Consider the following 14,959-nt stretch of genomic DNA (forward strand, 5'->3'; position numbering starts at 1 on the left):
CTTTGACCCTTGGCCAGTAGGACACCGCTTCTCCAACCCCTGATGAGCGTTGACACTGTGGAAAGCAGGACTCAACTTGAAGATATAACTAAAGATGATGAATGGACAGCAGGTTCTACTCAGTTGTAGTTGCACCTAGTAGTTGGGAGGAGTGGTAGGGTAGTAGTTTGGAGTAATGATGGGGGAGTAGTTGAGGAGTGGGCGGGTAGTTGAAAGTAGCAGTGCGATAGTAGTTGGGAGTAGCGATGGAGTAGTAGTTGGGAGTAGTGGTGGGGAGTACTTGGGAGGAGTAATGGGGTAGTAGTTGGGAGTAGTGGGGGGTAGTACTTGGGAGGAGTAATGGGGTAGTAGTTGGGAGAAGTGGTGTGGTAGTAGTTGGGAGTAGTGGTTGGGTTGTAGTTAGGAGTATTGGTGGGGAGTACTTGGAGCAATGGGGTAGTAGTTGGGAATATTGGTGGGGAGTACTTGGGAGGAGTAATGGGGTAGTAGTTGGGAGAAGTAGTTGGGAGTAGTGGTTGGGTTGTAGTTAGGAGTATTGGTGGGGAGTACTTGGAGCAATGGGGTAGTAGTTGGGAATATTGGTGGGGAGTACTTGGGAGCAGTAACAGGGTAGTAGTTGGGAGTATCGACCCGAGTAAAAGGCCCTTGAGATCACTGAGAGTCTTGGTTTGGACAATGGATCTCCTGTCAGATACCTCCAGAGGAAACTATTATTTAACCATTTCACTGTCACTCAGAATACGTTACCTGCCCTATATGAAAAGGTTTAGTGGTGGCTGGAGTGAGGTTGTGAGTGCCGGATCTGGGCGGATCCTGCTCTATAGACTTTTTACCTATATAGCTGTATGAGGCCGGAGTGGTTCTTCAGGTTTATCTTTGTTGCTGATTGAAGCTCCGAGAAGTCAAAGAAAAGAAGCGTCTCAGTTCAGTTTAATCTATGGCGACTCCCGAAAGGCAACTCCTGGCCCTCATCCTGTGTCTGCTGCCCAGGAACAGTGAGTCTCTATCTACAGCTTAACGTTAGTGCCCAGGGGTCTCTGCCAGAGAGGGAGGGGGGCGCTATCTGGACTATGACCTGTAGCCTTCCTCATATAATAAAGCTATGGGAGATGTGAACAGTCCAGAGTCAGGAATCATCACAGCTACACAGGCTAAAGAGGAAAACCTGGGGTGGGGGGATAGAGCTTAGGCTAAAATGTGCAGAGGGGATAGAGCTTAGGCTAAGATGTGCAGAGGGGATAGAGCTTAGGCTAAAATGTGCAGAGGGGATAGAGCTTAGGCTAAAATGTGCAGAGGGGATAGAGCTTAGGCTAAAATGTGCAGAGGGGTAAAGCTTAGACTAATATGTGCAGGGGGGATAGAGCTTAGGCTAAAATGTGCAGAGGGGGTAGAGCTTAGGCTAAGATGTGTAGGGAGATAGAGCTTAGGCTAAAATGTTCAGAGGGGATAGAGCTTAGGCTAAAATGTGCAGAGGGGATAGAGCTTAGGCTAAAATGTGCAGGGGGGGTAATGCTTAGACTAATATGTGCAGAGGGGATAGAGCTTAGGCTAAGATGTGTAGGGAGATAGAGCTTAGGCTAAAATGTTCAGAGGGGATAGAGCTTAGGCTAAAATGTGCAGAGGGTATAGAGCTTAGGCTAAAATGTGCAGAGGGGTAAAGCTTAGGCTAAAATGTGCAGAGGGGATAGAGCTTAGGCTAATATGTGCAGAGGGGATAGAGCTTAGGCTAAAATGTGCAGAGGGGATAGAGCTTAGGCTAAAATGTGCAGAGGGGATATAGCTTAGGCTAAAATGTGCAGGGGGATAGAGCTTAGGCTAAAATGTGCAGGGGGATAGAGCTTAGGCTAAGATGTGTAGGGAGATAGAGCTTAGGCTAAAATGTGCAGAGGGGATAGAGCTTAGGCTAAAATGTGCAGGGGGATAGAGCTTAGGCTAAGATGTGTAGGGAGATAGAGCTTAGGCTAAAATGTTCAGAGGGGATAGAGCTTAGGCTAAAATGTTCAGAGGGGATAGAGCTTAGGCTAAGATGTGTAGGGAGATAGAGCTTAGGCTAAAATGTTCAGAGGGGATAGAGCTTAGGCTAAAATGTGCAGAGGGGTAAAGCTTAGACTAATATGTGCAGGGGGGATAGAGCTTAGGCTAAAATGTGCAGGGGGATAGAGCTTAGGCTAAAATGTGCAGGGGGATAGAGCTTAGGCTAAGATGTGTAGGGAGATAGAGCTTAGGCTAAAATGTGCAGGGGGATAGAGCTTAGGCTAAGATGTGTAGGGAGATAGAGCTTAGGCTAAAATGTGCAGAGGGGATAGAGCTTAGGCTAAAATGTGCAGAGGGGATAGAGCTTAGGCTAAAATGTGCAGGGGGATAGAGCTTAGGCTAAGATGTGTAGGGAGATAGAGCTTAGGCTAAAATGTGCAGAGGGGATAGAGCTTAGGCTAAAATGTGCAGAGGGGATAGAGCTTAGGCTAAAATGTGTAGAGGGGTAAAGCTTAGACTAATATGTGCAGGGGGGATAGAGCTTAGGCTAAAATGTGCAGAGGGGATAGAGCTTAGGCTAAAATGTGTAGAGGGGTAAAGCTTAGACTAATATGTGCAGGGGGGATAGAGCTTAGGCTAAGATGTGCAGAGGGGATAGAGCTTAGGCTAAAATGTGCAGAGGGGATAGAGCTGAGGCTAAAATGTTCAGAGGGGATAGAGCTTAGGCTAAGATGTGTAGGGAGATAGAGCTTAGGCTAAAATGTGCAGGGGGGATAGAGCTTAGGCTAAAATGTGCAGAGGGGTAAAGCTTAGACTAATATGTGCAGGGGGATAGAGCTTAGGCTAAAATGTGCAGAGGGGATAGAGCTTAGGCTAAAATGTGCAGAGGGGTAAAGCTTAGACTAATATGTGCAGGGGGATAGAGCTTAGGCTAAGATGTGCAGAGGGGATAGAGCTTAGGCTAAGATGTGCAGAGGGGATAGAGCTTAGGCTAAGATGTGCAGAGGGGATAGAGCTTAGGCTAAAATGTGCAGGGGGGATAGAGCTTAGGCTAAAATGTGTAGGGGATAGAGCTTAGGATAATTGAAAGGTGAATAAAATCTGGCGCTCCAAAATACATGAAACATTTTAAAGTTAATCCCTTATTGCATATTAAAAATGTTTAAAAAAAACTCCACTAGGGAAACTAGCAAACCGACGCGTTTTACGCTACATGCGCTTAATCATGGTATGGTAAATGGCGTTGTGTGGAACAAAAATACAAAGTGACCAGTCATGGTGGGAGACCCTGTAACTTCGATTTACAAGACACAGGTGAAGAAAGAAAACGATAAAAAACTCAAGTATTTGGCTACAATCAGATAGTCCAGAATGCAGGACCCTGTTCACACTCACAGGGGCTGCGTATCAACATAGCAAGAAAAAAATATGATAGCGAGGGGCTGGCGTATATACAACCCCCCACATCCGTGCTATCAGGAGAACTGAAGCAGACTGGGAAACAGCAGTGACTTTTCTTTCCCATGAATCATTATAATGCAGGAAGAAATCAAAGAAATAACGTAAAACGAGAGGAAACAAAATGTGTTGCAGAACTTTCCTGATCCAGATGAATATAACAACTGAAGGGAAATGACAGAAATGGAGGAGTATATATAGTATATAGTATATATAGTGTCTGTTAAAAAGAGTAAATTCAATCAAGACAACAATGGCCACACCCTCAACCGGGCGTAAACACGGGAAGACGCACGCAGACACCTCGTCCGATACTGGGAAAAACAAACAACGCAAAGAAGGACACAAGTTTTTTTTATAGTGGAAACAACGGATTCTTTGGACTGTGATTGCATGACGGACACAAAAGGAGACCCCCCCCCCCCAAAAAAAAATAAAAATAAAGTACAAAAATACATACGTAGAGAACAGGAGGAAGACACGGACGCAGACACGAGTGGAACATCCAACCAGAGTAATAGCGGTCAAAAACTGCATCAGGCATGCGGGAAAAAACAAACAAACAAAGGCCACCCCCCATGTGTGAGATAAAGCAATGTGAACGGGAACATAGTACATCAATGAGAGACACCACAACACTTCCAGCATTGTAACCTGTCTGACCTCCCTTTGACAAGTGACTAAAGGTATTAGGTAACGGACATTCCTCCCAACCAACATATTTGATTTAACACTTTAATGACTGTTAACTTTAAAACTTAGAACCCCAAAACACCTATTAACATAAGCAATGAAGGAGCTATGTACAATGTTCAGTAATCTACTTTTGAATGAACAGATGAGTCCTATGTATCTTATTGACTTAGCTCAGGAAAAAGCAGAAACTGGAGCTCTGCATAGTCATAATGTCCCAATACACAGCAGCAATCCCTCTCACCCTCCATTGAAAGCAATGGTAGAAGCAATGGATCGATTCCAACTGGCAATGGAGAGGGACTCATGTAAACTATACAACTACAAATACACCAACAAAAAGCAACATAACCAGGAGGGAAAGACAAGCCAAACGGGAATCACAAAACAATCACACAAGATGGCGGACAAAGGGGGAAACATACGGTAACGTACGGCAACTCCATACCAAACATCTTACAGGATCAAAGAACATAGAAAAAACTCACAGGTCATCCAACTCGTGTTTTTCAAAAGAAACTTGGAGACCTTGTATTGGAAGGAGCAAATTGGGGAATCATAGATGATAGTCCCAGAATCACCGGTCACCCCCATCATATTTGGTCTTCCCAAAATCCATAAGGGAGCACTCCCTCCTCCCCTGCGTCCAATCATCTCTGGACTGGGCTCCCTACATGGGAGGATGGGTGGATGGACGAAGATTCTTTGAAAGAGAGAGCTGGCTGAGCTGTGATGTGTCGGCCCCTCACCCTTCTATTCCTCATGACCACAGCCCTAGCACATCACCTATAGAATTACAAGGTCTATACTTCTGAGCTACGTGACTACATACTACAAGTAGTTGGTTTTCTGTATGAAGGTGACTTATTTCTCCAATTGAGAGGAGCTCTGATGGGGTCCAAGTTCTCTCCCGCCCTGGCAGGACTGTATACGGCATAGTGGGAGGAACAATACATTTTTAACCAGAACAATCCCTTACGTCGCCACATTAGGGGAATGGTCATTTTCATGACGACTTGCTTATGGTTTGGTCGAGCCGTGAATAAGAAGTGGAATATTTTATAAGATATATGAATACAAATACTGCCAATGTACAAAAATCTACTATTTCATCCTTGGATATACAACTCATTGGCAATACGACCACAGGCACGTTGCGAACATCGCCACGGATGGGAACGCCATCCCAAATGGCCACAGTGATCACCCAGCTCACATCAGAGCAGCAGTGCCAGTGGGAGAACTCACCCGAGTACAAAATACAGGCAAAGGAAACTATGGAAAGACTAAAAAATCCGACCTACTGAAAGAAAAAGATAATAAAGAAAGGAGGAAAGACAAAGTATCCTAATAGTACTGACACTTATCACACATAGCATCAATGATTGTATAGACTGGGATAGCCAGTACATTGTATATGTCATTGCCATGTGAGGTATGTAGGCTGCGCCATCCGTATGAGGGAACATCTGGCCGAAACAACTGAGAGCCGAGAGATTGGCAAATCATCCGGTGCAGACACTTTGCCGGAGTCCATGATGGTTGTACAACCTCATTTCTCTATTATGGGATTAATAAAAAAGCCGGAACGCGGAGGTTATCGGAGAAATAGACATGTGGAGAGCGTCTTACGTCTGGATACCCACTTCTCAGATGACTCAAAAATGCTTTCTCCTTATCTGCAATAGCTATACGAGGTCATAGAGGTCACCTTTGTAATCATTTATGAGCATGTGACCCGTTGAGTTAATGATCATGTGACAGGGTCTTCTACAATGATTGGTCACTTTGTATTTTTAATTGTTACACACAAAGCCATTCACCATACAATAAATCAGCGCATGTAGCGCGAAATACGTTGGTTTGCTGGTCTCCCAAAAAGTTTTATTTTTAATTTTTGATATGCAATAAAATTAACTTTTAAAATTTTCATCTATTTTGGAGTGCAGAATTATCTTTCAATTATCTTTGGAACACAGTGGAAGGCCACCGCTCTACATCCTGAGCACCTTCCCTTCTATGCACACAAGCAGCAAAACACTTCTTGGAGGCGAGCTGACCATTTATTTCACTTCGCTATTTATGTGTTGTTTATTTGGGGATAGAGCAAAGGCAAAAATGTACAGCAGGGGTACACCAGGGGTTAAAATGTACAGGAGGGGTAGACCAGGGGCTAAAATATACAGGAGGGGTGTACCAGGGGCTAACATGTACAGGAGAGGTAGACCAAGGGCTAAAATGTACAGGAGAGGAAGTCCAGGGGCAAAATGTACAAGATGGGGTAGACCAGGGGCAAAAATGTGCAAAATAGGTAGACCAGGGGCTACGATGTACAGAGAGGGGGTAGAGCAGGGGCAAAAATGTGCAGGGAGGGGTAGACTAGGAGTAAAATGTGCAGGAGAGGTAGACCAGGGGCTAATATGTGAGGGAGGAGTAGACCAGGGGCTAAAATGTGCAGGAGGGGTAGGCTAGGGGCTACAATGTGCACGAGAGGTAGACCAGGGGCTAACGTGCAGGAGGGTAGACTAGGGACTAAACATACAGGAGGGTTGACCAGGGTATAAAATGTACAGTAGAGGTAGACCAGGGGCTAAAATGTGCAGGACGGTAGACCAGGGCTAAAATGTACAGGAGAGGTAGACCAGGGGCTGAAATGTGCAGGAGGGTAGACTAGGGCTACAACGTACAGGAGAGGTAGACCAGGGACTAAAATGTGTGGATGGATAGATCAAGGATAAAATATAAAAGAGGGGAAGACCCAGGATACCCGGACTGGTACATGGGGAGAGAGCACCCTGCCCACATTCTACAAAGAATCCTTAGAGGCATTAGAACTGGACGGCTCCTTGTTGGCAGATCTGGCTCCCCCATTACTGCAGCCGTTCCATTCCAGCCCACAGCAGAACCAGCCATTGCGGCTTCTTGTATCAGTTCCTCACCCTTTGTGTCAATGATTTTGTGGCCAGGCTCTCTGCTCTCTGTCTCCCCCTGCAGGCAGTGGCCAGGCTCTCTGTCTCCTCCTGCTGGCAGTGGCCGGGCTCTCTGTCTCCCCCTGCAGGTAGTGGACGGACTATCACACACTCTTCTCCTTGCAGGCAGTAGTCAGGCTCTCTGTCTCCCCCTGCAGGCAGTGGTCAGGCTCTCTGTCTCCCCCTGCAGGCAGTGGCCAGGCTCTCTGTCTCCCCCTGCAGGCAGTGGTCAGGCTCTCTGTCTCCCCCTGCAGGCAGTGGCCAGGCTCTCTGTCTCCCCCTGCTGGCAGTGGCCGGGCTCTCTGCTCTCTGTCTCCCCCTGCAGGCAGTGGTCAGGCTCTCTGTCTCCCCCTGCAGGCAGTGGTCAGGCTCTCTGTCTCCCCCTGCAGGCAGTGGCCAGGCTCTCTGTCTCCCCCTGCTGGCAGTGGCCGGGCTCTCTGCTCTCTGTCTCCCCCTGCAGGCAGTGGTCAGGCTCTCACACCCTCTTCTCCTTGCAGGTTGCAGTCAGTTTCTGGTGGATGATACGGTGGATGGATCGGTGAATCGCTCGGTCACGTTACCGTGCTCCTATACCATTCCCAGTAATTGGAAGGACGACCAGCTCCATGTTATCTGGTTCAAAAACTTCACTGTAAGAATGTGGGACTGTGTGGTGAGAAGCGGGGGGGCGGCAGAGTGCCGGACGTGGCCACAGACCACCAGGGTGCAAATCCTCTGGGAACCCTTCAGTCACGTGGATTTACAGATCTCTGCGGTGCAGGAATCAGACGCGGGGTGGTACCAGTGCTGGATCCTCCTATCAGACTCCTACCGCAGGAGGGACCTCCGCCTCACAGTCCACCGTAACCATGGTAACCTCCACCGCTATATCTGCTGCTAATGGGGGAGGAGTCCGGGGACATCTGTAGTAGGTGCCCCCCCATCTACCAGTATATACAGTAACTATATAATAGTGTCATACATGTATATATAATAGTGTCATACAGTAACTATATAATAGTGTCATACATGTATATATAATAGTGTCATACATGTGTATATAATAGTGTCATACAGTAACTATATAATAGTGTCATACAGTAACTATATAAGAGTGTCATACATGTATATATAATAGTGTCATACATGTATATATAATAGTGTCATACATTTATATATAATAGTGTCATACATGTATATATAATAGTGTCATACAATAACTATATAATAGTGTCATACATGTGTATATAATAGTGCCATACAGTAACTATATAAGAGTGTCATACATGTGTATATAATAGTGTCATACAGTAACCATATAATAGTGTCATACAGTAACTATATAAGAGTGTCATACATGTATATATAATAGTGTCATACATGTATATATAATAGTGTCATACAGTAACTATATAATAGTATCATACATGTATATATAATAGTGTCATACAGTAACTATATAATAGTATCATACATGTATATATAATAGTGTCATACAGTAACCATATAATAGTGTCATACATGTATATATAATAGTGTCATACAGTAACTATATAATAGTGTCATACGGTAACTATATAATAGTGTCATACATGTGTATATAATAGTGTCATACAGTAACCATATAATAGTGTCATACATGTATATATAATAGTGTCATACATGTATATATAATAGTGTCATACATGTGTATATAATAGTGCCATACATGTATATATAATAGTGTCATACAGTAACTATATAATAGTGTCATACAGTAACTATATAATAGTGTCATACATGTATATATAATAGTGTCATACAGTAACCATATAATAGTGTCATACAGTAACTATATAAGAGTGTCATACATGTATATATAATAGTGTCATACAGTAACCATATAATAGTGTCATACAGTAACTATATAAGAGTGTCATACATGTGTATATAATAGTGTCATACATGTATATATAATAGTGTCATACAGTAACTATATAATAGTATCATACATGTATATATAATAGTGTCATACATGGATATATAATAGTGTCATACAGTAATCATAATAGTGTCATACAGTATGTATATAAGAGTGTCATACATGTATATATAATAGTGTCATACATGTGTATATAATAGTGTCATACAGTAACTATATAATAGTGTCATACATGTGTATATAATAGTGTCATACAGTAACTATATAAGAGTGTCATACATGTATATATAATAGTGTCATACAGTAACTATATAATAGTGTCATACATGTGTATATAATAGTGTCATACATGTATATATAATAGTGTCATACAGTAACTATATAATAGTATCATACATGTATATATAATAGTGTCATACATGGATATATAAGTGTCATACAGTAATCATAATAGTGTCATACAGTATGTATATAAGAGTGTCATACATGTATATATAATAGTGTCATACATGTGTATATAATAGTGTCATACAGTAACTATATAATAGTGTCATACATGTGTATATAATAGTGTCATACAGTAACTATATAAGAGTGTCATACATGTATATATAATAGTGTCATACAGTAACTATATAATAGTGTCATACATGTGTATATAATAGTGTCATACATGTATATATAATAGTGTCATACATGTATATATAATAGTGTCATACAGTAACTATATAATAGTATCATACATGTATATATAATAGTGTCATACAGTAACTATATAATAGTGTCATACATGTATATATAATAGTGTCATACAGTAACCATATAATAGTGTCATACATGTATATATAATAGTGTCATATGGTAACTATATAATAGTATCATACATGTATATATAATAGTGTCATACAGTAACTATATAATAGTGTCATACATGTATATATAATAGTGTCATACATGTATATATAATAGTGTCATACAGTAACTATATAATAGTATCATACATGTATATATAATAGTGTCATACAGTAACTATATAATAGTATCATACATGTATATATAATAGTGTCATACAGTAACTATATAATAGTGTCATACATGTATATATAATAGTGTCATATGGTAACTATATAAGAGTGTCATACATGTATATATAATAGTGTCATACAGTAACTATATAATAGTGTCATACATGTATATATAATAGTGCTATACAGTACCTCTATAGTAGTGATATACATGTATATATAATAGTGTGGTGTGCCCCCGTGAGGTGTTATATCGGAGGACGGCCGGTCACTTGCTGTGTGTTGTAGTGTGACGCCACTCTTGTGGTGGATGGCCGAGATACAGCCGGACCTCATTAGATTGTCACGTGACGCCAGTGTCAGGTGGGCACACATGTGTGATGGCACGCCTGCTTTTAGGGTGTAAGGCCGGTTGTACCCTTCTCCCCTGTGGTCGGTGTCCTGTCAGGTTGCTACCGGGTCCCTTGGGATGGTGTAGTCGCAGATGATGTAGTCACACGTGGCCATGTAGTCACAATGACCCTCCCCGATAGTAGGACCCGCCACCCACAGAAAGGGGAGATGTCCCAAGGTTGCGGTGTATATACTGTGTAGGTGGTGATGAATGACCACAGACTCTTGGAGTAACGTTGAGTTGGTTACTACTTGTAAATGTGCAGCAGGTGATACAGAAGGTCTCTGATAGACACTTGGTAAAGTTCCAATAAAGACTTAGACATAAGACAACCAGATCTGTGAGATAAGTGCTGAGTAGGAGATAGTCGTGTTGGTAGAGTTGTGCTGAGGTAGAGTAGCAGAGAGGAGGATGCCGTGAGAGTCTCAACCCATGTAGTAGTGTGCTCTGCTGGGATGTTGTAGGACATGGGTCTCCAAACTGCGTCCCTCCAGCTGTTGCGAGACCACAACTCCCATCATGCCTGGACAGCTAAAGCAACAGCTGGAGGGCCACAATTTGGAGACCTATGTTGTAGAATATAATCGAAGAGTACTTGTAGTAGAAGAAGAAGAACACCTGTGCCCGTGTATTGACTTTTGCTTCAGTCTTCACACCACCTTATGCCCACTAGCGTTGGTCGAACCGTACTAATGGGTGACACAGGTCCCAGACCTTGTTACCTGGGATGAGCGGAATGAGGAGGGTTCCCTGCTGACACCTGCGCTGCAAGATGGAGTTCATAAGCTTACTGCAATTTTGCTCCACCCAGATCAGTTCCTAGCTCTGTGGTTCTATAGTAGATCCTTGTCCACGGCGTGGGTTGAGTTTATCTGTTGGCTGGTCCTCTCCTAAGAGGGTTAACATAGCATAGTGCTTTGTGTGGGTACGTGAAGGAAAGTTGGTGACAGTGTGCTGTCCTGCGTCCTACCCATGCGGAGCACTGGCTAAGACTGAACTTCGGGGACCTGGCAGAGGGCCAGGGCCCGGACAAGACTACTGTGGAGAGCTATCTAGCTTGCGTCCTTTCTCCACACTGTCCTGAACGGAAATCTCTTGCTCCTCCCCCACCCAAGGGACTAACTTCCTCTACAGCGTGTAGGGTGCGCTGTGATTGGGTGAAAAGAGTGCAATAGAAGAATAGAGAGAAGAGGTGATAGGAGAGAAGAAAACAGAAATCGTACAGGTTCACAGATTCTGGTACATATAAATACGATAACCCTTTGCGATCCTTCAGTTGTGCAGCTTCCATTTACCAATACATAATACAGCGACATCTAGTGGTCAACTCTTAATACTACTTTTACTGTAACGGCCACAAAAAGTACAGACTTTTGCAAAGGGTGTGAATAATTGTAACACCTCTAGTGGGACACCACAATGGTGCCATACAGTACCTCTATAGTAGTGACATACATGTATACATAATAGTGCCATACAGTACCTCTATAGTAGTGACATACGTGTGTGTGTATATATATATATTAGTGCTATATAGTGCCTCTATAGTAGTGACATACATGTATACATAATAGTGCCATACAGTACCTCTATAGTAGTGATATACATGTCTATAAAGAACTAACATTTCTCTTATCTCCAGATGTCGGCAATGATTTGGGTGCAGTGACGGACCCCGGCGACCAGCGGTTGGCAGTGACGGTCATGGTGTCCTCGTGGAGGGTCTTCCTGCTCACCGGTTGGCCGGTGGCTATATTTTTGGCCGGGATGTTGTGGACTCGGAGGAGGAGGAAGAGTCATCTGATCAGTAACATATAATCATATGGACCGAGACACAGAGAGACCGGAGGGCGACACCAGAGGGGACAATGCTCAGGATTCCCTAAAGAGCCGTATACACCGGCCGATTATCGGGAGGGTGTGTCGCTGGAAACGTTCCCGTGGCCAATAACCATTCGGTGTTGGAGTGTCTGCGGGCAGCCGAGGAGCGGGAAAATGTGTCCATCGCATCTTTTATTTTATTCAAATTTTATCGATATTGGCGGTAGATCTCATGTACAGGTAAATGGCTGCAGGAAGCAGGGATCATATGAAAGGGCCGGCCAACGATTAATCGGGATCTTTAAAGACAGGGCAAATGAGCGCTGATCTCACTGATCGCTACTCACTTGCATCCTTGCACAGCCCCATATCTGGCCATATATTAGGACCCTTACTCCTCTCCTCCTGCTGATCTTACACCATCCTCTCCTAAATCTATCACTGAGCCCTAAGTATGACCCGACCTTTCACAGCCAATCAGTGTCCGTCGTTACATATGGTCAGTCGGAGATGTAGACATCTCCCTCTAATGTCCCCCATTGTAGGCTTCTCCTCTAGTGTCCCCCATGGTAGGCATCTCCCTTAGTGTCTCCCATGGTAGGCATCTCCCCTAATGTCCCCCATGGTAGGCATCTCCCCTAGTGTCCCCCATGGTAGACATCTCCCCTAGTGTCCCCCATGGTAGGCATCTCCCCTAATGTCCCCCATGGTAGGCATCTCTCCTAATGTCCCCCTCGGTAGGCATCTCCTCTAGTGTCCCCCATGGTAGGCATCCCCCCTAGTGTCCCCCATGGTAGGCATCTCCCCTAGTGTCCCCCATGGTAGGCATCTCCCCTAGTGTCCCCCATGGTAGGCATCTCCCCTAGTGTCCCCCATGGTAGGCATCTCCCTTAGTGTCTCCCATGGTAGGCATCTCCCCTAATGTCCCCCTCGGTAGGCATCTCCCTTAGTGTCCCCCATGGTAGGCATCTCCCTTAGTGTCCCCCATGGTAGGCATCTCCCCTAATGTCCCCCATGGTAGGCATCTCTCCTAATGTCCCCCTCGGTAGGCATCTCCTCTAGTGTCCCCCATGGTAGGCATCCCCCCTAGTGTCCCCCATGGTAGGCATCTCCCCTAGTGTCCCCCATGGTAGGCATCTCCCCTAGTGTCCCCCGTGGTAGGCATCTCTCCTAGTGTCCCCCATGGTAGGCATCTCTCCTAGTGTCCCCCATGGTAGGCATCTCCCTTAGTGTCCCCCATGGTAGGCATCTCCTCTAGTGTCCCCCATGGTAGGCATCTCCCTTAGTGTCCCCCATGGTAGGCATCCCCCCTAGTGTCCCCCATGGTAGGCATCTCCCCTAGTGTCCCCCATGGTAGGCATCTCCCTTAGTGTCCCCCATGGTAGGCATCCCCCCTAGTGTCCCCCATGGTAGGCATCTCCCCTAGTGTCCCCCATGGTAGGCATCTCCCCTAGTGTCCCCCATGGTAGGCATCTCCCTTAGTGTCCCCCATGGTAGGCATCTCCCCTAATGTCCCCCATGGTAGGCATCTCCCTTAGTGTCCTCCATGGTAGGCATCTCCCCTAGTGTCCCCCATGGTAGGCATCTCCGCTAATGTTCCCCATGGTAGGCATCTCCCCTAGTGTCTCCCATGGTAGGCATCTCCCCTAATGTCCCCCATGGTAGGCATCTCCCTTAGTGTCCCCCATGGTAGGCATCTCCCCTAGTGTCCCCCATGGTAGGTATCTCCCCTAGTGCTCCCCGTGGTAGACATCTCCTCTAGTGCCCCCCATTGTAGGCATCTCCCCTAGTGTCCCCCATGGTAGGCATCTCCCATAGTGTCCCTCATGGTAGGCATCTCCCATAGTGTCCCCCATGGTAGGCATCTCCCATAGTGTCCCCCATGGTAGACATCTCTCCTAGTGTCCCCCATGGTCGGCATCTCCCCTAGTGTCCCCCATGGTAGGCATCTCTCCTAGTGTCCCCATGGTCGGCATCTCCCCTAGTGTCCCCCATGGTAGACATCTCCCCTAGTGTCCCCCATGGTAGACATCTCTCCTACTGTCCCCCATGGTAAGCATCTCCCCTAGTGTCCCCCCCCCATGGTAGGCATCTTCCCTAGTATCCCCCATGGTAGGCATCTCCATCAGTCTACCCCATGGTAGGCATCTCCCCTAGTGTCCCCCATGGTAGGCATCTCCCCTAGTGTCCCCCATGGTAGGCATCTCCCCTAGTGCCCCTCATGATGGGCATCTCCCCTAGTGTCCCCCATGGTAGACATCTCCCCTAGTGTCCCCCATGGTAGACATCTCCCCTAGTGTCCCCCATAGTAGGCATCTCCCCTAGTGTCCCCCATGGTAGGCATCTCCCCTAGTGTCCCCCATGGTAGGCATCTCCCCTAGTGTCCCCCATGGTAGACATCCCCCCTAGTGTCCCCCATGGTAGGCATCTCCCTTAGTGTCCCCCATGGTAGGCATCTCCCCTAGTGTCCCCCATGGTAGACATCCCCCCTAGTGTCCCCCCACTTCCACAACGGACATTGCGGCTCCCAATGACACCCTCCCCCTCCATACGCATATCCTCCTCTCACTATCCCCTACTTGCAGGTACCTGTCATTATTAACTAGTTATATGTATTTTGTATTATGCATTTGTTTACTTCTTACATCACAATGTCATGATGACGCTTTCCTCTGGCTCCACCCACATGTGTTTGGCGGTCTTTTGCCTATTTAAACTCGCTAGA

General features: G+C 45.5%; 1 protein-coding gene across 1 annotated transcript in view; it reads right to left on the minus strand.

Moving 5' to 3' along the window:
• Positions 1-3,957, minus strand: part of LOC138801664 (uncharacterized) — a 67,506-nt gene extending 63,549 nt beyond the window's left edge. The window contains exon 1 of the mRNA XM_069984708.1: positions 3,893-3,957. The gene's annotated coding sequence lies outside the window, so the exon portion shown is untranslated. The remainder of the gene's footprint in view (positions 1-3,892) is intronic.
• Positions 3,958-14,959: the final 11,002 nt, after the last annotated feature.

Source organism: Dendropsophus ebraccatus, chromosome 9 (assembly GCF_027789765.1).
Source record: "Dendropsophus ebraccatus isolate aDenEbr1 chromosome 9, aDenEbr1.pat, whole genome shotgun sequence".
Lineage (NCBI taxonomy): Eukaryota > Metazoa > Chordata > Amphibia > Anura > Hylidae > Dendropsophus > Dendropsophus ebraccatus.